Source organism: Equus quagga, chromosome 4, assembly GCF_021613505.1.
Source record: "Equus quagga isolate Etosha38 chromosome 4, UCLA_HA_Equagga_1.0, whole genome shotgun sequence".
NCBI classification, from domain to species: Eukaryota; Metazoa; Chordata; class Mammalia; order Perissodactyla; family Equidae; genus Equus; species Equus quagga.
In genome coordinates this window covers 123,110,233-123,132,181 of record NC_060270.1, presented here as the reverse complement: position 1 = coordinate 123,132,181, position 21,949 = coordinate 123,110,233, and the positions used below count along the sequence as shown (strand labels likewise).

General features: G+C 35.4%; 1 non-coding gene across 1 annotated transcript; it reads right to left on the bottom strand.

Annotated features, from left to right (window-relative positions):
- Positions 1 to 2,173: 2,173 nt before the first annotated feature.
- LOC124238763 (U6 spliceosomal RNA) lies at positions 2,174 to 2,280 on the bottom strand. The gene has a single exon (XR_006888369.1). It is a non-coding gene; the product is annotated as a U6 spliceosomal RNA (small nuclear RNA).
- Between the last annotated feature and the right edge of the window lie 19,669 nt (positions 2,281 to 21,949).

Below are 21,949 nucleotides of genomic sequence, written 5' to 3'. Positions count from 1 at the left end.
ATTGCTTTAGGTAGTACAGACATTTTAACTATGTTTATTCTTCCAATCCATGTGCATGGAGTATCTTTCCATTTCTTTATGTCATGTTAAATTTCTTTCAATAATATCTTATAGTTTTCATTGGATAGGACTTGGCCATGGATTGTCAATTTTGCTTATCTCTCAAAGAACCAGCTCTTAGTTTCATTGATCTTTTGTACTTATTTTTTTTTTTGGTTTCAATTCCATTTATTTTTGTTCTCATTTTTATTATTTCCCTCCTTCTGCTGACTTTGGGCCTTCTTCTTCTTATTATAGTTCTGTTAGGTGTAGTTTAAGTATTCGAGATTTTTCTTGTTTCTTGAGGTGGGCCTGTATCGCTATGAATTTCCCTTTTAGGACCACTTTTGCTGCATCGCATATTAGTTGGTATGGTGTATTTTCATTTTCATTTGTCTCCAGATTTTCTTTGATTTCTCCTTTAATCTCTTCAATGATCCATTTGTTGTTCACTAGCATGTTGTTTAGTCTCCACATGTTTTTCACTTTCTCAGCTTTTTTCTTGTAATTGATTTCTGGTTTCATAGCATTATGGTTGGAAATGATGCTTGATATGATTTCAGTCTTCTTAAATTTGTTGAGGCTTGCCTTGTTTCCCAACATATAGTTTATCTTTGAGGATGTTTCATGTACACTTGAGAATAATGTGTATTCTGCTGACTTTTAATGTAGTGTTCTGTATATATCTCTTAAGTCCATCTGGTCCAGTTTTTTTGTTTAGTTCCACTATTTCCTTCTTGACTTTCTGTCTGGTTGATTTATCCATTGATGACAGTGGTGTGTTAAGGTCCCTGATGATTATTGGGTCACTGTTAATGTATCCTTTTAGGTCAATCAATAGTTGCTTTATGTACTTTGGTGCTCCTGTGTTGGGTGCATATATATTTATAAGTGTTATGTCCTCTTGGCAAACTTCCCTTTTTATCATTATCTACTGCCCCTCTTTGTATCTCGTTGTCTTTTTTAACTTTAAGTCTACTTTTTCTAAGTATGGCAACACCTGCTTTCTTTTCTTTGCCATTAGCTTGGAGTATCATCTTCCATCCCTTCACTCTAAGCCTACGTTTGTCTTTAGAGCTGAGATGTGTTTCCTGGAGGCAGCAAATTGTTGGGTCTTGTTGTTTAATCTATCCAGCCACACTGTGTCTTTTGATTGGGTAATTCAATTCATTTACAGTTACAGTGATTATTGATATATGAGGGCTTAATGCTGCCATTTTATCACTTGTTTTCTTGTTGTTCTGTGTTTGCCTTGTTCCCTGTCTCATGTATTTCAGACTGCCAATTCAGCTTGATGGCTCTCTATGATGGTTTTCTCTTTATTTTTCATTTATGTCTCTGTTCTGGTTTTTTGTTTAATAGTTACCATGAGGTGTTTATAAAAGATCTCTTAAGTGAGACAGACCATTCTCTGATAGCCTCATATTCCCTTAGTCCAATCAGGTTTCGTTCCTTTCCTCTTCTCCTTCTAAGTTGTTGTCACAACTTTTTCCATTATGTGTTGTGAATTGTGGTTAAAATGAAGTGGTTATATTTATTTTTCATGTTTTCCTTCCCTTTATCTTAAATGTTATAATTAACTGTTTGCTAATCTGTTCTAATAGACAGTTGCAATTTTCTGATTTCGTGTGCCTTGCTCAAGGCTTTGTAACCCCTTTCTTCTTTTTTTATGCGGGTATGAGGTCCTTCTTGATCATTTCTTGTAAGGGGTGGGGTTTTTGGCAATGAACAACCTCAGCTTTTGTTTATCTGGGAAAGTTTTTATTTCTCTGTCATATCTGAAGGATATTTTTGCCAGATATAATATTCTTCACTGAAAGATTGTGTTGTTCATAATTTTAAATATATCATTCTGCTCTCTCCTAACCTGTAGGGTTTCTGCTGAGATATCTGCTGATAGCATGATAGGGTTTCCTTTGTAGGTTATTTTCTTCTGCCTTGCTGCCATTAATATTTTTTCTTTGTCATTGACTTTTGCCAGTTTCACTAATATATGCCTTGGGGAAGGTCTTTTTACATTGATGTAATTAGGAGTTCTATTGCCTTCATTTGCTTGTAATTTCCACTCCTTCTCCATGTTCGGGAAGTTCTCAGCTATTGTTTCTTTGAACAAGCTCTCTTCCCCTTTTTCCCTAAAAATAAGGAATGCTTCACAAATTTGTGTGTCATCCTTGCACAGGGGCCATGCTAATCTTCTCTGTATCATTCTAATTTTAGTATAAGTGCTGCTTAAGTGAGCACAACATTTACTTTTATAAAAAAAGTGTCCAAAGGAAAAATTTAAAAGATGTCACAATATTGGACATAGAAAAAGTCATGTCATAAATAGATTGAATTGAACATATTCATTATATTTCCACAGAAAGTTTGAGAGAATTCAAAATTTCACAGTCAGAATGTCACAAAAAAATCCTGTATGGTTGATATAATGACTCTCCTTTAGATTTGTTTGACCTATTTTGGTAAAAGGTAGGAATAGAAAGATAAAAAATACCAGCAAATTAGCAAAAACCTGAGCCAGTTTACAGGTGAAGCTAGGGAATGGGTGCCATCATTTCCTATCTCTGAAGTTTCCTTCTAGGAAGCAATGCCAAGACAGATCTTTCTTAATATTTAGTTTATTTCACTGCTTATAACTCATGCTAGTTGGGAGAAGTATAGGGTTGCGATGTCCCATAAATACTTTAATTGTGTTCTTGTTATAGTACAATCTACTTAAATCCCAGGTCCACATCACTTTGGTCCTACCTTTTGTTCATTACACAATACCCGCTAGGACTCCATCATTTCTCCTTCAAGTGGGGGTTGGTAAATCATACACTCATAATTATTGTTTATATCTTTGCCCATTGTGTTTTTCATCAGCAAATAGGAAGAGAAAAACATTGGTCAAAGCTTGAAATAATTTAAATTAATAGTCAGAAAATACTGTGTATTATTAGAGAGGGCAAAATATTGCTAATAAAAGCTACAGAAAATACGAAGAAACTACAAACAAGATAGACAGATTTATATGAATTTTTAAAAATATACAGTCAAAACAATGAAAAATAAAGATAAAAGCAAATGAGTAGCTAATTCAAGATGTCAGAGTATATAATTTACCCTTTCTGCTTCATAAAATCTTGTTGACATGCGAGGTGATATACAAAATAGTAATAACAAAATTATAAATCCATATCAAAATAAAAAATAGTGCTATCAACAGAAGATAAACATTGACAACTTTCTGAGGAGAGAGAGAGACAATTTATTGACTGACACATATGAGGAGAAGAAGGTGTAACTCTACTTGTGCCTAGAAAGGAATGCAGTAGAGAATCTGAATGCAGTAATGGGCTGTTGGGGAGGAAATCATGGTAATAAAGGACTGTCTTTAAAAATGTAAACGTACTGTGTACAAGCAGCAACTGGCTGTAGCATTTGCCTTTAGCTAAACCCAAGAAACACTTTCTAAATAACCCTTCCGCAGAAGGGTACTAGTGTGGGAACTGGAGAGCAGACAGAGGTTAAGACAATTTTCAATCCCCAAATTAGACAAGGAGAAAAAAAAAAGCAGAGGAATACAGTGCCATTCATTTTTGAAATAAATATTAAGTATGCCAACCCCAGAGTAGCATCCTTATTATTATAATGAGTTGGAGGGTAAGCATCTCCCTAAGAGTACACTTTAAATGGGAGGCTGCCTCTACTTAGAACCTGTCTGTTTTTTCAGAGCTTACATTTATTCCTTGCATAATGCAAAGAAAACTGAGTTGTTTGCAATCTTCCACCATTGCAAAAGAATACAATTCCCATGCTGGTATTAATCAACATAATCATTTATCAATATGAAATACTAATCAAAGATTAACATATTTGAAGAAAGCTGGCAGCAGAAAGAGAAAAATCAGGATATAAAAACTGAACCACAGATTCCAAAATATATAGATGTAATGTAAAGAATGGAAGAGGCTTTTTAAAAATGTGACTAATATTCCCCAAAAGGATTAAGAGTACAGCATACCGCAGTTTTTTATGAACTAAGAAAATAAAACCAAAAACAACAAAAGAGTTCAATAATAGAAATAATGTTACAGGAAAATTATAATATACATTATATTACTTAAAATATTTTATTATTATAATTTGTTTAATAAAGTGAGAAATTTAACAAAAGTTGCACATGTTCATTTCATTTATTATCAAAACAAAAAGTAATAATTTGAATTTATTAAGCAATAATGTTTGAGAAAATAATCGAACAGCATGTTGAGCAGCAGCATAATGTGAGTGATGTTGGTGATACAGAGAGTATGTTATGATGATGAGAGAGGGGAGCAAACTAGGAATTATGAGGCTCAGGTTGTAATTTCAATCCTCCTTCAAATTTACGGTGTGTCTTAGCAAACCATTTTCTCTTACAGGTGACAGTTTTTCTCCTCTATAAATTCAGTTTCCATCATGTTTGAGTTCCCATGTTATTATCATACAATTCACAGCAATATTTGTATCAGTTACCTGTAGTGTATTTAAATACACAAACTTTGCTTATCTAAATATCTAAGAGAGTGAGTTTTAATTTTTGCCTTCCATGAATATTTTATGCCCTTTAAATTTTCTTTTGTTTTTTCCGAACTCTGTGTATTCTTCCAGTGCAGCATCTGTAGTTCACATTTTTGTAGTTCATCATTCTTCCTGGCTACTGTGCCATCTTTACCTTGGTGCAGCAGCCAGCTCTTCTGCATCTGCAGCTCTCACAGGGATGGCGGGCTGGAAAGAATGGGTGAAGAGCCTGATCGCAGCCTTGGCACACTCAGACAAGCTAGCTCCCCATCTTCCTTTGTTTGCTTAGCAAATCATGTAGAACAAATTAAAGCAGCAGGCCAAAAATGCCTCAGCACTCCCTGAGGGTGCAGTCCCCATATTCATGCCTGAGCACACGCTCCACTGTGACCCTTTGCAGTTTGTCTAATGACTTATCAGTTTACTTATCCTATATGCCAGCTGTGCTCTAAGGCTTTATGACCAAAATTCAAATTCCCTTCAGAAGATAAACAAACTCATGTACTCCAAATAATCCAATATTCATTTTCTCTCTTAATACAGGAGAGGATAAAAGACTGAGTGTTCAGCCCCAAATCTTGACTTCAACGAATTATGACTATCCCACACTTGGACATAAATTCAACAGGGCACAAAGAGTGTCTGTATTATTCAGTTACTTCTGTGTAGAAGGCATTTATTAAGTATTTGTTAGAAATTAACCAGCCATCAAAATCTCTCAGATTCAGAATCCACATTATCATTTTGACTTGATTTATCATTTAAGCAATTGATAATCAAATCTTTTTCCTAGATAGTGATGTCTTTGGATTGTTAAATGGTCCCTAGGAGAAAGGAAAGAATCTACAAGAACAGTTAAACCAAATTTTCCACTGTCTAACAAATAACATAACCAAAAAACTGCCTTTGATTATACAGTATATTTTATTTCATTACTAAATTTCTGGAAACTACCATGTTTTTAAAAATTACTCTAACTTGGCTCAGCTACTTGTGCTACTAAGATACAAATAAAAACAGAGATAAAATAGATTTATTGGAATAATTTCTCCAATGGGCATTTGCATGAAATTAAAATGTTTTTATGCTTCTATTTAGACAGCAAATAACCTATATAATCTTATTTCAGCATTAAATATAAAGTAACTGAGTGTTGATGGTGAATCAAATGGAATAAACTCTTTCCTTTAAAGTCAGTTTGAGCTAAACTATCTGGAATAGAATGCTCTTATTTTTATTGGACCATATACACAAGTCAATGCTACTTAAACTCTAATGTGCCTAAGAATCAGCTGGGAATCTTGTTAAATATGTAGATAGGTCTATTATTCCATAAGAATGAATTAATTGTATCTCTCTAGAAATGTCTTCTACCCCTTTCTCGTCAGCATCACATATTCACAAAGATAAAACCTCAATCAACTTTTCTCTTATGTGGAAGAAAATTTATCCTAAGACAATGGCTTTAAAATATATTTTGAAATCTGGTATGGCAATTCCAGTTCCTGACTCATGGAGCCAGATAGGGAAGCTACATGGGTATAAAAAATCCACATGTTCTTACCCTCTCCAAGATCTGTATCTGATCCAAAACTAGAACATCTTCTTGCACCTATTTTTCTGAATTTATTTATTCTTTTCTGGCATTTGGTTGTTTCTCTATTTTTATCTCAGAGAAGTATCAAATATTTTATACATTATTTAGCATGTCTCTTTGCTTTTAGGCAAAATTTTATTTGCCCCTTTTAACTTTATATAATATGTTGCTTTTTTCTTTTATTATTACTATTTATTAAAATTTAGAGTATCTTTTTCCAAGAACAATGCAGTAGTTACGCTAAAATATTTTCCCCTTCCTTGGTATTACCTTTCAATTCAGTAGCTCTGGACTAGGTACCAATATATTTCATTTCTTAACAAGATATGAGTAGCATATGATTCATATTGTCTTCTCCCAAAGCTTTCAACTCCTTAGTTTGCACTATGGTAATTCCAACATGTATTCTTAGCAGAGCTGCTTGTTGCATAGGAATTTTATAGTGTATACTTGTGCTTCTCCATTTATTCTTTCCAACTTCTCTCCATTATGTACCCATCCTCAGTTAAAGCAATTTCTATGTTTTTGTATTTGGAAAACTATTGATTTATTGCTATTTTTTTTCTTTTTAGATCTGTTTCTTCCTAATAAAATATAGTTTTGTATTTTGGAAATACATCACATTATCTATTTAAAATATGCATTTTCAAATAAGGACATGTAAGATCTACAGTATTCAGATAACATGGGAAATCCCATCTGACCGTAGTTTCAGCCTCTGGTTTGTTGTATGTGCCAGATACATATGCAATTAAAAACAAACAAACAAACAAAAAACTTTTTCGGGGTCAGCCCGGTGGCGGAGTGGTTAAGTTCGTGTGCTCAGCTTTGTGGCAGGGGTTTCACTGGTTCAGATCCTGGGTGTGGACCCAGCACCCCTTATCAGGCCATGCTGAAGCAGCGTCCCATATAGCACAACTAGAAGGACCTACCACTAGAATATATAACTACGCGCTGGGGGGCTTTGAGGAGAAGGAAAAAAAAAAAAAGGTTGACAACAGATGTTAGCTCAGGTTAAAAAAAAAGTTAAAAAAAAAACTTTGGCAAAATGTTGAATGATGGTGGGCCCTTGGAGGCACAAGGGAATGCACAAAAGTATAAGCTAAATGTTAAGATATCCAAAGTTACTTTACTAGAGATAGAGCAACCAGTCCCATGATTGGATGAAAGCAGGAATTAGAGTTAACTGTTTACTATTGGCCTGACAAGTATTGTACAGAATATAAAAAGAAGTCATGGATGTCTAAATGTAACACGTGTTAATTCACACTCTTATTCAACATTTGAAATTTTCTCACAAGATTATCATTACTTTGTACATGAGCACAAACAAACAAACAAAAATCAAGTTATAATTGAATCCACAGTTACCAATGCAGATAGCCTTAGAGTTAGGAAATCTTCCCTCTATCTTTGTTTTCGTTTGATTTTTTATACATACACTAAAAATACAGATACCTTTGTATCCATCCATCATTCTTAAAACAACTTGATGTTGGTCATGAGGCTCAGTTGTTTTTCTTTTTATTTCAGGATGAATAACTCAACACAGGATTTAGCGTGGCATCATTTTTAAACTACGTTTTTCTCATACTGATTTTTCCTCTTCTTTTTACATGTGATGTGAATAGTTGAACAAAATAAATCATAAAGACAATTTCCTAATTCTTGCATGACATGTTATATTGAACTATTTTCAAATTCTAAGTTCAATATCATTACATTGTTTATTTACAGTCATTTTTGATGGTAATCGAAGCTACTTATGAATGTAAACTATGAATGTAAAGACTAGCATATTGTGTACCGTTTAATTTGCTGTGAAAGAAATTCTTTTTTTTGGGGGGGGGGGGGAAGATTAGCCCTGAGCTTACCTCCATGCCCATCTTCCTCTACTTTATATGTGGGACGCCTACCACAGCATGGCTTGACAAGTGGTGCTGTGTCTGCACCCGGGATCCGAACCAGCGAACCCCGGGACTCAGAAGCAGAACGTGTGCACTCAAGCACTGCGCCACTGGCCGGCCCCAGAAATTATTTTATTTGAAGCATAAAGCTTTACATGCTGTATTGTCTTTTAGAGTTGATCTCTCTTACTTTTTCCTCATTAAATATTTTTGTCTTAAAAAAAAGAGTGGTGAATCATTTATGATAGTAGTTTTATGTATGTATGTTCTATTTTTTGGAAATGATTACAATGGTTTGTCATTTGCTAATTCATGGTATCTAAAATATGAACAAATATTCTCAAATATATGTTAATTGATCTAATTACTCCAGAAGCTCATTAAGTTTTGCCTTAGAAGAAATCAACAATAATTGCATTTCTTTGACACGTAGGAAGGTATATTAGTGATCTTAAATAATTTCCTACGTTTATATCATAAAATAATATTTTCCTGTATTTTGTTTAGTCTAAACTTTATGCTTGACAAACAAAATGGATTAAAAAGAAAAATGAATATGGAAAATTTACAGAATGAATATACGTAGAGTTTTCATGCTTATACATAATTGCTTGCTAAGCATCAACTTGAGGCAGTAGAAAAAGGTGACCCTGATTTTCTTGACATCATCATATTTTGAGAGAGTTCAAAATTATTCCAAATGCATATTCTGATGTTTGGATGCTTACATACCTAGTTCATGATATGACTATGTTGATAAAATAGTTTTAAATTCAAACTACAAGATTCTGTTTAATTTAACTTGTTTACATCTGTTCAATCTGTTAAATCTTGTTAAAGTATCAACCAAGCAAAGTAATATGACAACTATATTATTCAACATAATTTCAGACAATTCCTAAAATGGCATAAAGAGGAACATAAGAAATAATAAACAAGTAAGATGCATTTTACTTTTTCAAAAGTGGGCCATCATCATTCTTTGAACAGGCCATTTGTTTGCACAGCTGTAAATTACTCGTGTGTTAATTTAATATTCATTGAGCAAATACACATAACTGAGAACAGAAAAGGGATGCTTCTTTCTCAGTTATCACTCTGTATGGATCGGAAAAAAATGTAGTCTTTGAAATGAAGCCGAGTATGTAGGGTATCCAGAGACAATGCCGCAGAGTGTAAAACTTTTTAATTCCGAGTCCACGTTGCATTTTTTTCTAGTATTCCTACAAGATTCCTGCAATAGTTTTACAACTTATTTCTAAAATATTTGGTTACATTAATAAAATTCACAGAGTAGATTGAAATAAATTAAATAATTGTAAAAGACATAACTCTGTTTGTAAAAGGGACAAACACCAGAGTTTATTTTCCTTTTTTATTTTTGCAATGTGCCACATGTATCTATCTTTTAAATGTAATAAAGCAATATCGATTCAAGGAGTTGATCTTTTGGTATTGGATTAGATTTTATGAGATCTAATGCACGTCTGTGAGTTTAGCAATGCAAGTTATACTTTTAAAAATGAGTTAGATCCTGTAGCAGGGGAGGGAAGAATACGTGTAAGACAATATTTCTTCACAGACACCTGTTAAACCCATAGTGATGTCATGAACTGTGAAGGGGCAGAGGTTTTACCCTACTGGTAAGTTCACAGCTTGGCTTCATGGATGCTGGAAGATAGCTTGAGACTCCTTGGTCAGACATGAAACATGTATTACTCATAGCGCAGAAGGCACTATATATTTCATGTTTGTGTTAGTTTACTTTGGTCCTCAATCTCCCAAGTGAAGTGGAAGAAGACACAAGTGGATGCTGAATACACAGTGGGTTTGCAGTACAACTGAGTAACTGTGAGCTTGGAAGCCCAAATTCATTATAAGGTTCTGCAAGCAAGCCTGCCCAGCCTTTGCCCTAGAGGAAGACATTATCTTCATTATGCTGGACAGCAAACAAGTCTGTCCTTTATTCCAACGGGAGATACTATCTCCATCTTCCAAAGTTGTTTGCTATACAAATATCCTTGAAAAGATAGGATGAACAAAAACTGTCAGTGTCTCTGCTCATAAAACATGCAGAAGTGCAGGAGACTCCTGGAGAGACGTCTCTCAACAATATCCACCTCTCATTTCTGTACTGTTTTGGCCTCTGGCAGTTGTCCCATGTGTATGTCACTCTGTCAACCACTCTGATTAATCTGACTGACAAGAGCTGGGACCAAATCTGTTCAGTTTGTTCCATACAGCATATAAATAAGGTCACTATCAACAGGGCTAGAACCAGCAGGATGAGTCAACATGCATTATTGATCTCAGCCTTTACTTCTAGAGTCCCAGTCTCAACTTATTGAATAAATCCCCTAAACTATCAGGGTCTAATTTAGAGAGTAAATTAGATAAGCTTACCTGAATACCTTCTACGGCCAAGATGGTATCATTGATCACTTCAGCTAAAATCTGGGACAAATTTTGTGCCCACATTCCTAATTGAATGACTCTTGTTACAGGGAAAACTGCCTGCAGCATGGACATGAAGTGCAGCCGCATTTTGGTGAAATCTCCTCAGTCATCTGAGAACCGTATAACCTACTTGCAAGTTGTTTGGGAGCAGCCCTGAGGTGAAAGTTACTGTGTTTTCAGAATACAGGTCAGTTTATGGCTGACTTCCACATAAGATGTACAATTCTGGGAGCACATATGTACCTCAGGAAAGAAAGTGATGTTTACAACTATTGCCCTCCCCCGACCAATGAGGCCTATATCAGACAGGGCACAGTTGGAAAGTGCCTCTGATATGGCCTTGCAGCAGGCTGGTAAGCTTTAGAGTGTCCAGTTCGGTTTAAATAATTGAGTCTAATCCTTGTTTTTGGTTTGCTGCCTGAGGACAGTTAATCTAATGTGTCCTGTTTTTCATGCCACCAGCAAGGTGGCTTCCTTCCCACACCTGTGGAATAACTGAGAATGAAGGTGTGGAAGCTATCTGGAAGTGTTTTGTACAAGAGGTACAGAAGCTGGAGATATCTCCTTCATTTTACTTATTTATCTATTTATTTTTGTGAGGAAGACTGGCCCTGAGCTAACATCTGTTGCCAATCTTCCCCTATTTTTTGTGGGATCCTGCCACAGCATGGCTAGACGAACAGTGCTGAGTCTGTGCCCGGCATCCGAACGTGCATACCTGGGCCCCAAAGTGGAGCACGAAGCTTAACCACTAACCACCAGGCCAGCCCCTTTCCCATGTTTTGATAGCTCTTTCAGTAAAGTCAAAGGGAATGGCAAATAAGTCATGGCCAGAATTATTGGAAGGACACTGCAGACTCAGGAGTCAGTTAAATTTATGATACTTGCAAGTTTGGGAGTGCAATTTGGGAGAGCCCTACCAGAGAATTTCCCTTTATGAAGAAGGCTGCAAAGTCAGTTCTGAAATACAAAAGACGTTAATGTTTCTCCCTCGTCCTTTCCTCCCAGAGTCTAAGGTGTCCCTTCCCAATACTAAGTTGTTGCTCTCCCTGTGTGCCCACAGATTCTGTATGCCCCGTGGCAATAATTATGACTTTACTTTTTGTCTGGTTATCTTCTGCTGACACACAGGTCTTTCATGAAGAAGGGTCGGGTGCAGGAAGACAAGGGCATTTAGAGAGAACTTAACGAAGTATTCTGGGATGTGGAACTATGTAAAACGATCTTCACCTTTGAGAATGTAGAATGGGGCAGCCACTCAGGGGAACAGTCTGGCACTGCTCAGTCTAATTCGTTATACTGATACCCTATTTCCTAGCAATTGTGCTCCTAGCTATATATTGTACCTTCTACTCTCCTATCCCACCAAACTTCTCGCACTGTTAAATAATGGGACATGAATTACAATGTGTATTAAAGTGCTAACTGTGGTGCCAAGGAGATGGAGACAATACTAGTAGTTATTACTGGGTGAGAGAATAGATAATGATACCCACCAAGGGCTGCATCTGCTTGCTGTGAGACAAAAGCCAATCTGTCAAGAGGCAAGGCAGTGGAGAGAGAAAACTTTATTTAAGTGATGAGCCAGCTGATTGGAAGACGGTAGACTGTTGTACCCAAGAAAACATCTTAAAGGGGAACTGATTTGGAAACGACTTATATAAGGCAACGGGTTTGGGGAGGGGGCTCAGGACTGCCAGGTGTTGGATGACCGCAGACTGTTGGTGCCTCTCCACAGACAAAAGTTTCAGATCTGCTGAATGTGACATTCCTGAGGAATCTAAGAAAACATTAGTTATTTTCCTATCAGGGAGAGAGGAAGAGTTTGGGCAGAGGACTTAAATCTTCTGCTAACAAGTCATTCTCTCTAAGGATTGCTGACTGGTTACTGATTAGCTTGCCTACTTGGGCTTCTAAGTGTTTCTCCAAAGCACACCGTGAGAAAAAGATGGGGGGACAGGAGCGGGTGGTCTCAGACATGAAGTCTCTCATGCTAACTCAGTCGCAATAAGTGTGATATAAGTACAGGATGGAATTCTGTGCCCAAATAGAAACAATAGATTAGACGGACACAGAGGAACGTGGACGAATATGTTTTTAAAGCTTACATATAAAAAAGAATTATATATACAACATGTATAGTTATATATAACTATACTATGGATAGTGATATGTATAGTTATAGAATATATATAGTGATATAATACTATATCACAATACTGTTTCCATAAATCAAAATATATACACCCAAAATAGGGAAAATTGGAAACAATATTAGGAGTATCTAAATCTACACTGGATGCAAGATATATAAGATTGGAAGAGGAGAGTGTAAGTTAATATTGAAACTGAATTTTAAAGGAAAAATATAGATTTTGTCCACTCATTAATTCACATTCCACCTAATTCTTAATAAAAATGAGAATGATGTAACTGATTGAGTTTTAAATGCACTATAAAGACTTGGGACAGTTTGGTTGTTCCCCTACTTTGTGGATCCTAAACTGAAATTCCAAGATTTGCTATCTAATCCATAAAGTATAAATTCTCTTATATTGGTGGCCAAGACAGGTAATGCAAGTGATTACATTGGGCACTGAGGAGACAAAGCTTATTGGACATTATGTTTCATGTGCACTTAGGGTAGTCAAACATAATTTTTAAACCTCCCGTACATGGCAAACAAAACCCATCTATTGCTTGAATTGCTTGAATTTAGCCCTTGCCAATAGTTTTCGAGCGTTGACAATCAAAATAATGGAAGGATTTTATTGAAATGGGATACTGAGGCGATTGTTTGAACCAACAAGGGAAATTGAAGTGCTTAGGATAATCTCAAACCGCCTTAAAAACAGACTTTAAGAAGATTAGAGAAAAGGAGAAAAGAGAATTTACTTTCACATTTCTTTTTTTTATTCCAACCAGCCAAACATGCCAACCCTAGAGGGAAGCCTTGGTAATTAGAATCTAAAGAAGCCAAGAGTTAATTAGAGACTTTAATTTTGAATGAGGAAATACACTGTTTAAATTAATCCGTGAAATTAAATACGGGACTTTCAGTTCCTGACAAGATGACACACTTATACAAAGAGTAGTCCTCCTCTCAAATAATCAACATTGAAGATTCCAACAAAGAACTAGTCACGGAGGGGCACAAAGGAGCTTCTAAATCTAATCTTAATGTTCTAAATCGTAAACTGGGTGTGAGATACATGAGTGTTTTACTGTTCATATTATTGTCATGATATAAATTTTATATGCACATACACACATATAATACACACACACATATATATATACTGAAAAAGAAATATACATAATAACAAATACTTGGTAGAGGATAGAAGAAAACGTTTTCAGAAAGAATGAAAAGTTAAATGTAATACAGAAGATTTTGCAGAAATATGAGCAAGAAATAAAAGAAGCTGTAGTACTTCAGGTTGAAGACAATTGTAGATGTCAAACACGATTCAGTCAAAAATGAGAAAAATAGTTTAAAATTGAAAATATCAAAAAAAGAAGATATTCCAAAAATTTCAGAAAAATAATGAAAGAAGAGTTAAATTGACATCTGACTGCTCCACAAAACTTGATGTATTTGTTTTTTATGCTGTGTAACAAACTACCCAAACTTACTATGTTAATTTCCTAGCACTGCCATAACAAAGTACCACAAAACAGGTATCATAAGACAACATCAATTTATTGTCCTGTAGTTCTGAAGGCTAGAATTCTGAACTCAAGGTGTCAGCAGGGCCCTCCATGCTCTCTGAAAGCTGTAGGGGAGAGGCTTTCCTTGTGTCTTCCTAGCTTCCAGTAGTTTACTGGCAATCCTTGGTGTTTCTTGGCTTGCAGGTGCAGCACTTCAATATCCACTTCCATCTAACGTGGTATTCTCTCTTTGTTTCTTTACTTGGTGTTATTCTCCTGTCTATGTATGTCTGTGTCTATGTTTCCCTCTTATAGGGATACTGGTCACACCGGATTAGGGCTCACCCTAAAGACCTTATCTTGACTTGATTACCTCTGCAAAGACCCTATTTACAAATAAGATCACATTCACAAGTATCAGGTCCCAGGTGCTGGGACTTTGATATATCATTTTTGGGGACACAATTCAATCTATAATACCTGTTGCCTTAAAAAAATCACACAAATTTATGATAACATAATTTCCATGGGTCAGGAGTCTGGGCAAGGGTTAGTTGGGTCTTCTCAGGATCTCACAGAGCTCAAGTTGTTACCCAGACTGTGTTTTCACTGGGAGCTCAGATTTCTATTCTAAGTTCATTGAGACTGTTGAGAGACCAGTTCTATGCAAATGCAGAACTGAAGTCTCCATTTTCTTGCTGGCTATTATTGATGAGGGATTGCTTGCAGCTCTTGAGGCCACCCTCAGTTCTTTGCCTGTGTCACCCCCCTCACAATATGGCAACTTATTTCTTCAAAGCCAACGGGAAAATTTTTTGACTTCATCCAGTCTCTGACCTATAGATCCTCTTTGAAAGTGCTTAGTTGATTAGTTCAAGACCGCCCTAGATAATTTCCCTTTTTATTAGCTTAAAATCAATTGATTAGGGACCTAATTACATCTTCACTTTTGCTGTATAACAATCTAATTGCAGAAATGACATCATATCATATTCACAGGTTCTGCTCAACTCAAGGGTAGGGAATTATACAGGCTAAGTACTACAAGGGCACAGGAATCTCGGAGATAACATTAGAACTCTGACTGCCCCACTTAGATTCAAGAAAATATGATTAATCATGTTTATATCCAGGTAAACTACTAATTAATGGAACAGAAGAAATAAAAATATTCTTTGGCATATACAGCCTCAGAATATTTATCACGAAGGCCCTCTTTGAAAGCATTCTTGGAGAAAGTATTCTGACAAAAGAAAAACTAATCATGGAGAACACTAGAATTATGGGAAGGAAGGGTGAGTAATTCTAAATTAAGTTTATTGATATCTAGATCAGCAATGATATTAGGAAAGAGAATAAAACATCTGCAGCATTCCTAGCTAAAACCTTAAAGTAACATAACGCTAGAGAATGGGCAGAGAGAAGCAATAGAGAGGTATGTCTGGAGTTTCTGAATGAAATATAAACATTGCTAAGCTTAAGAAATGAATAGGTAAAATTAACTTCAAATGAGTTATGTTAGGTGTAATCAGAATAAAAAAATAATAACATAGAATTTTCAAACCAGTTAAAAATATTATATAAATATTTTAATATGTGTAATTGAAGGGAGAAAAAGAGAAAAGAAAGAAAAACAAAATGTGATTTTGGTTAAGTGTTAAGAAAACTTTTTCCTATTCTTCATATGAATTTGACTTATTAACTTTCTAGCTTTCCCTCTCTGTAAACCTGATAAAATTGGAGTACCAACTGTATGACTAGGCAACATTACTTAAGGTAAAATTAGCTACTGGTTAGTAAATTAGAGCTGCATTTGGAGAACTATAAATAAATGTCGAGGTAACCGGAACTTTGTGTTTTCGTGATGGTGGAGCTCGTGCCTTTCAAAAATATTCTTCTAGAGTTGTTACAGGAGGTATTAGCTCATGTGTGGCACGAACTTTCCAAACCAAAATGAAACCCATGCCACCGGTGTGATTCTGGTCTCCTGGCACCTGAGCTCACAGAGGGATCAGAGAATAGCTGGATAGCTATATAAACTGCTGCAAAGATCACTCCTAATGTAAAGGAAACCTGATACTTTCATGATGACAAGCTGTATTTCTTGTCCTACATCCTTTTAAGTGACTCTGATGCCAAATGTGAACTTTTTAGTGCTATGAGTTGGAATGTTTGGTTGAACCTATAAGATTCTCTGGTAGGCATTGTAGTGATAAAGAGAAAAATGATAATAAAATTAAAACTGAATATAATATTAATTAGAAAATGTAAATAAATGAGTTAAAATTATTGGTCAAATTCAGATTATCAGATTTAATTATAAAAGTCCAAGAATATATGTTATATAATGGATTATAAAAAAATCAAAAGATATGACTAAGTAAAAAATCTCAAGGATGGTAAATAAAGGCAATGAAAATTGAACCAGAGGATAGCCGCTGTAGCAATTTAATAAATGTCCAAAAATATTTAGGTTAAATATTACCCTAAGGAATGTGAAGAATATTGGTAAAAGAATTCATAAATTTAGAAAATGTTATTGTGTGTTTGAAAATATGTGCATCTAACTATATAGCCTGAAATAATTATTGACAAAACTGCAGGGAGAAATATAAAAATTCACAATTATTCTTTGAGAATTTAACAAACCATTTTCAGAATCTGCTAGGTCAAGAAAACAAATAATAGGAGTATTGAACTTTTGAGTAACATGATTAATAAGCTCTTGGGGGACTCCTGGGGGCCACCTGAGAATTCTGCCTACCATAGTCTTCACTCTGGCCATAGAAAATTCATATTCCTCCCACATGTGACATACATTGACCCCCTTCCAAGGACCCAAGAGTTTAATACCATTATAGCATCAACTCAAATCACCTAAGTCAGGTATAGATGAGGCTACTGAGTGTAATCTATTATGTTCAGCTCATGGGACATAATTCCTGGCCATCCGTGGGACTGTGAAACTAGAGACAAGTTGCTTGCCCCCAATACTGCCGATGTGCAATGGAGGACAAGCATAGAATGATAACTGTAGATATTGATCAAAAAAAGGGGAAAATGGAAGCATAAAAGAGTCACTGGTGCAAAATAGTTCTGAAATCTAGCCAGGCAAATTTTAGGATTTTCTTCAGTAGGTTTTAAAGCCTAGGAATGATTTTCCTTCATTCTCAGCTCTGCCCTCTTAGTTCTTGCTTCCCCTCCCTAAGTCATCGTGTTTTTTCAGAAAAGTCAGTGCTTACGTGCAGCTGAGTTGTTTTATCAACTTGTTTCCTGCCAGTAGAAATTTGAAGGTCTGAAAGCCTCCTTTCATTTTGCACTTTCTCTGTCCCTTTTAGTCCAAGTTGGAAGTGACTCTGCTGAAACAATTTTCTCCAGAATTTGGAGGGTTGTCTGTGGATTTCCCTTGTAGTTACTCTATTTGGTAAAAGTCAGATCCACAGATCTTTTAGAAATAATCCCCTTCTCTTTCATGGCCCCCTGCTGAGATGGCTGAGGATCAGCATCCTTCAGCTTTAGAAACCCTCTGGTTTGGTTGGGATTTGTGAGATGCATTCTCCATTCATGGAAAGAGCCCTTTGTATACTGAGTATCTGACCTTTTGATCTTCCTGGGGTTTTATCAAAATGCTATATGGTCCATACTCAGTCATTTTTGTATGTCACACTTTCAGCAACCATTTCTGACTTTTGGAATATTTTGCTACCCAGAGGGGCTGCAAATTTTCAAAATCATCCAGTTCTTGTTCCTCATTGTTAAACAATTCTTTCCTCAATTTATCTCTCTCCTCTCACATTTTATCATATGCAGCAAGAAGAAACCCGATGGTACCTTTAACATTTTCCTCAAAAATCTCCTAAACTATATATCAAATTTGTCGTTTACAAGTTCTGCTTTGTACATAATTTCGGGACAGAACTTCACTAAGCTTACTGCCTCTATATAACAAGTATCTCCCTTTCTTGTTTCCAAAAGTACTTGTTTCTGAGTTTTTTCCAGCAGCGTTAATAGTCTATGAAAGGCAACACAGGCTTTCTCTATCAAGCTCCCCAAACTTCTTTCAGCCTTCACCCACTGCCAGATCCAAAGCCACTGCCACATTTTTAGGTATTTGTTAGAGCATCACCTCACTTCCAGATACCAAAATTTCCATTAGTTTTCTATTCCAGCATAACAAATTACCACAAACTTGATTGAAGAAGACAATTTAGAGCCAAGAATCCAGGTATAGTTTAGCCGGTTCTTCTGTTTAGGGTATTACCAAGCTGAAATGAAGGTGTGAGCCAGGACTGCAATATCATCTGAAGCTCAAGGTCCTCTTCCAGGCTCACTGGGTAGCAGAATTCATTTCCTTTGGCTGGATGATTTAGGTCCCTGTTTTCTTGCTCTTGGTTGAGGACTGTTCTTAATTCTTGGAGACATAGAAAGGGTGAGAAAAATAGACAGGTAACAAAAATTATATCAGGATATGGGAAAACCTAGAAAAAGTTAGAAGGTAATGTAAAGCCAGCTTGGGGTTGTTACACAGAATACTTTATTAGACTATACTTTATTAGAACTATAGTCTGTACTATATTTATTTCTATATAGTACGTACTGTATTTATTAGAACTGTAGTCTATGCTACTATACTTTATTATGACTATTGTCACCACGCTATACATTATATCCCCATGACTTATTTATTTTATAACTGGAGGTTTATAATTTTTGACCCCCTTCACTCATTTCACCCACCCACCTCCCCCTGCCTCTGGAAACCACCAATATGTTCTCTGTATCTAAGAGTTCAGATTTTGTTTTGTTTTGTTTTTTACATTCCATATATAAGTGAGATCATATGGTATTTGTCTTTATTTGTCTAACTTATTTCACTTAGCATGGTTCCTTCAAGGTCCATCGATATTATTGCAAATGGTCAGAATTCCTTCTTTTTTATGGCTGAATAATATTCTAATATATATATATATCATATCTTCTTTAACCATGCATCTGCAATGATGGACACTTACATTGTTCCCATGCTTTGGATATTGTAAATAATGCTGCTATGAACATGGGGTGCAATATCTTTTCAAGTTAGTGTTTTTGTTTTCTTTGAATAAATACTTAGAAGTATAATTGCTGGATCATATGGTAGTTTTATTTGTAATTTTTTGAGCAACCTCCATACTGTTTTCCATAGTGGCTGCACCAATTTACATTCCCACCAACAGTGCACAAGGGTACCCTTTTATCCACATCCTTGCCAACACATGTTACTTCTCTTTTTGATAATAGCCATTATAACAGGTGTAAGGTGATATCTCATTGTGATTTTGGTGTACAGTTCTCTGATGATTAGTGATATTGAGCACCTTTTCATGTAACTGTTGGCCATCTGTATGTCTTCTTTGGAAAAATGTCTATTCAGATCCTCTGCACATTTTTTAATCAGACTATTTGTTTTTTTACTATTGAGTTATATGAATTATTTATATATTTTGGATATTAATCCCCTATCAGATATATGAGTTGCAAATACTTTTACCCATTCAGTAGGTGGTCTTTTCTTTTTGCTGATGATTTCCTTTGCTATGCAGAAGCTTTTTAGTTTGATATAGTCCCACTCTGTTGATTTTTACTTCTGTTGCCTTTCCTTTTGGTGTTGAATCCAAAAAATGATCACCAAGACAGATGTCGAGGAACCTACCATCTATGTTTTTTTCAAGGAGTTTTATGGTTTCAGGTCTTACGTTCAAATCTTTAATCCATTTTGAGTTAATTTTTGTGTATGGGTAAGAGAGTGGTCCAGTTTCATTCTTTTGCAAGTGGCTGTCCAGTTTTCCAAACAATATTTATTGAAGAGACTATCTTTTCCCTATTGTGTAATCTTCACTCCTTTGTCATGTATTAAAAGCTAAGAATTCAAAAACAGAAAAGGAGAGAGGTCAAAGTATTATAATAAATAATATTAAGCAAATTTAGAGAATAAAACTAAAAGGGAAAGAATGAAGCAACTGACCTGACAATAATCTTTTTCCTAATGTGAGAGGAGGGTAGGCTCCAAGAAGGAAATAGGGCAGGTGACCTACTCCAATATTCTTATAAACATTGTCATAGACAATTGGAAAACAAGTGAATTATTTTTGTTATTGAGAAAGATAAATTTAGAAACTATTTTCAGAATGATGCCCATGACCTGATTGTTTATGTTAAACAAACATGAAATTTTAGATTATGGGAGATTATCTCCCAGGAAAATGTCGAATAAGCTGCATAACTATCTGCATATAAAATGTAGATTTTTTCATAACTGAGTTCTTTCCTTCTGCTTAAGTGAAGTAAACCATCCTCATCACTTAGAAACTTCATCAGATAAAGAGAAGCAGGATCTGGGGAGATGTAGTAAGAATCCTGGACCACTTTCTGTGACTCTTAATTTCCTCTATCCTTGGAATTTTAGTAAAGCTTGACAGTGGATAAGATGCCTGATACATGAAAGTCTGATTTAACAATCTGGTCCTTTGTATAAGTTCAGAGACCGTGGAGGTTTAGAACTGGTGAAATTGTACCATGTTTGTATTCTGAAGGGAAAACACCAGAGGACATGGGAGAAAAGCCAAAATGATACAATTGGTTCAGCATATTACAAGAGAAGTAAGAGGCAAATTATATATATCTAATGAGGGAATCTCAAATCAATAGTGTCATATCACGAGAAGAGTTAATTCAAGTGGAAGCAGGGAAGGCAGATGCATTTAGCCTTTGTGTCATTATTCTCAATTAAACAAAAAATTGTATCAAACACCGGCTACCAAAAATTTATCTGGAAAAAAATGAGAGAAATTCATATTTCCAAGTGACAGCCATCCTACTCCCAAAAATTCTGATGCTGTGAGTTTGAGGTAGGGCCATAGAGACTTGCACTGTGAATAAGCATTTGACATGAAACTGATATAGTTAGTCCACAGTTTTGAGCCTTTACTACAAAAGATTATGTGAAATATTTTTGGAAATCAGAAAATTTTGTAGTAATACTGTTACACTATTTTATTTGATATTTTTTTCTTGTTTGATAATTTTTGTTAAAATTACTAACCTATAGATTTAACCTATTTATGGATAGTCTATTGTATTTATTATAAACTGATAATGAAGCTTTTATTTACTATCTTAGGTTTTTAAATATGCGGATCCATAGAAATGTTGTTATATTGAGTTCATCCTTGCTACCTAAACATGTATCATTATTGTTATGAACTATATATTTCTAAACTTTTAAAACAAATATTTATTGAGCACACACTATGTTCCAGACATAGTTTTAGTCACTTGGGATTATTGACCAAGTCAAATAAAAATTCTTGCCTTTCTGAAGCTTACAGTTTAATGAGGAGAGGCAGATGACAAACAATAAAGATAATAAACAGTGTAGCATGTTATAAAGTGATAAGTGCTGTGGAAGAAATAAATAAGAGAGAAGGGAAGAAGGCTCAGAAGTGTGTGGCATGAGATATTGCAGAATATGGCACTACATATGGTGGTAGGAACAAAAATTACTGAGAAGGTTGAGAAACTAGTTGAAGAAGGTAAGGGACTTCTGTGCAAATGTCTGGAGCTGGACTGTTGCAGACAGAGGAAAAAGCTAAAGTAAAGGTGGCACTATAGCAATGGACCTGGTATGTCAGAGAAGCAGGATGCATGAAATAGAGACTGTGAGAGGATGATGCATCATGGAACTGAGGAGTGGGTGATATCATAGAGGACATTG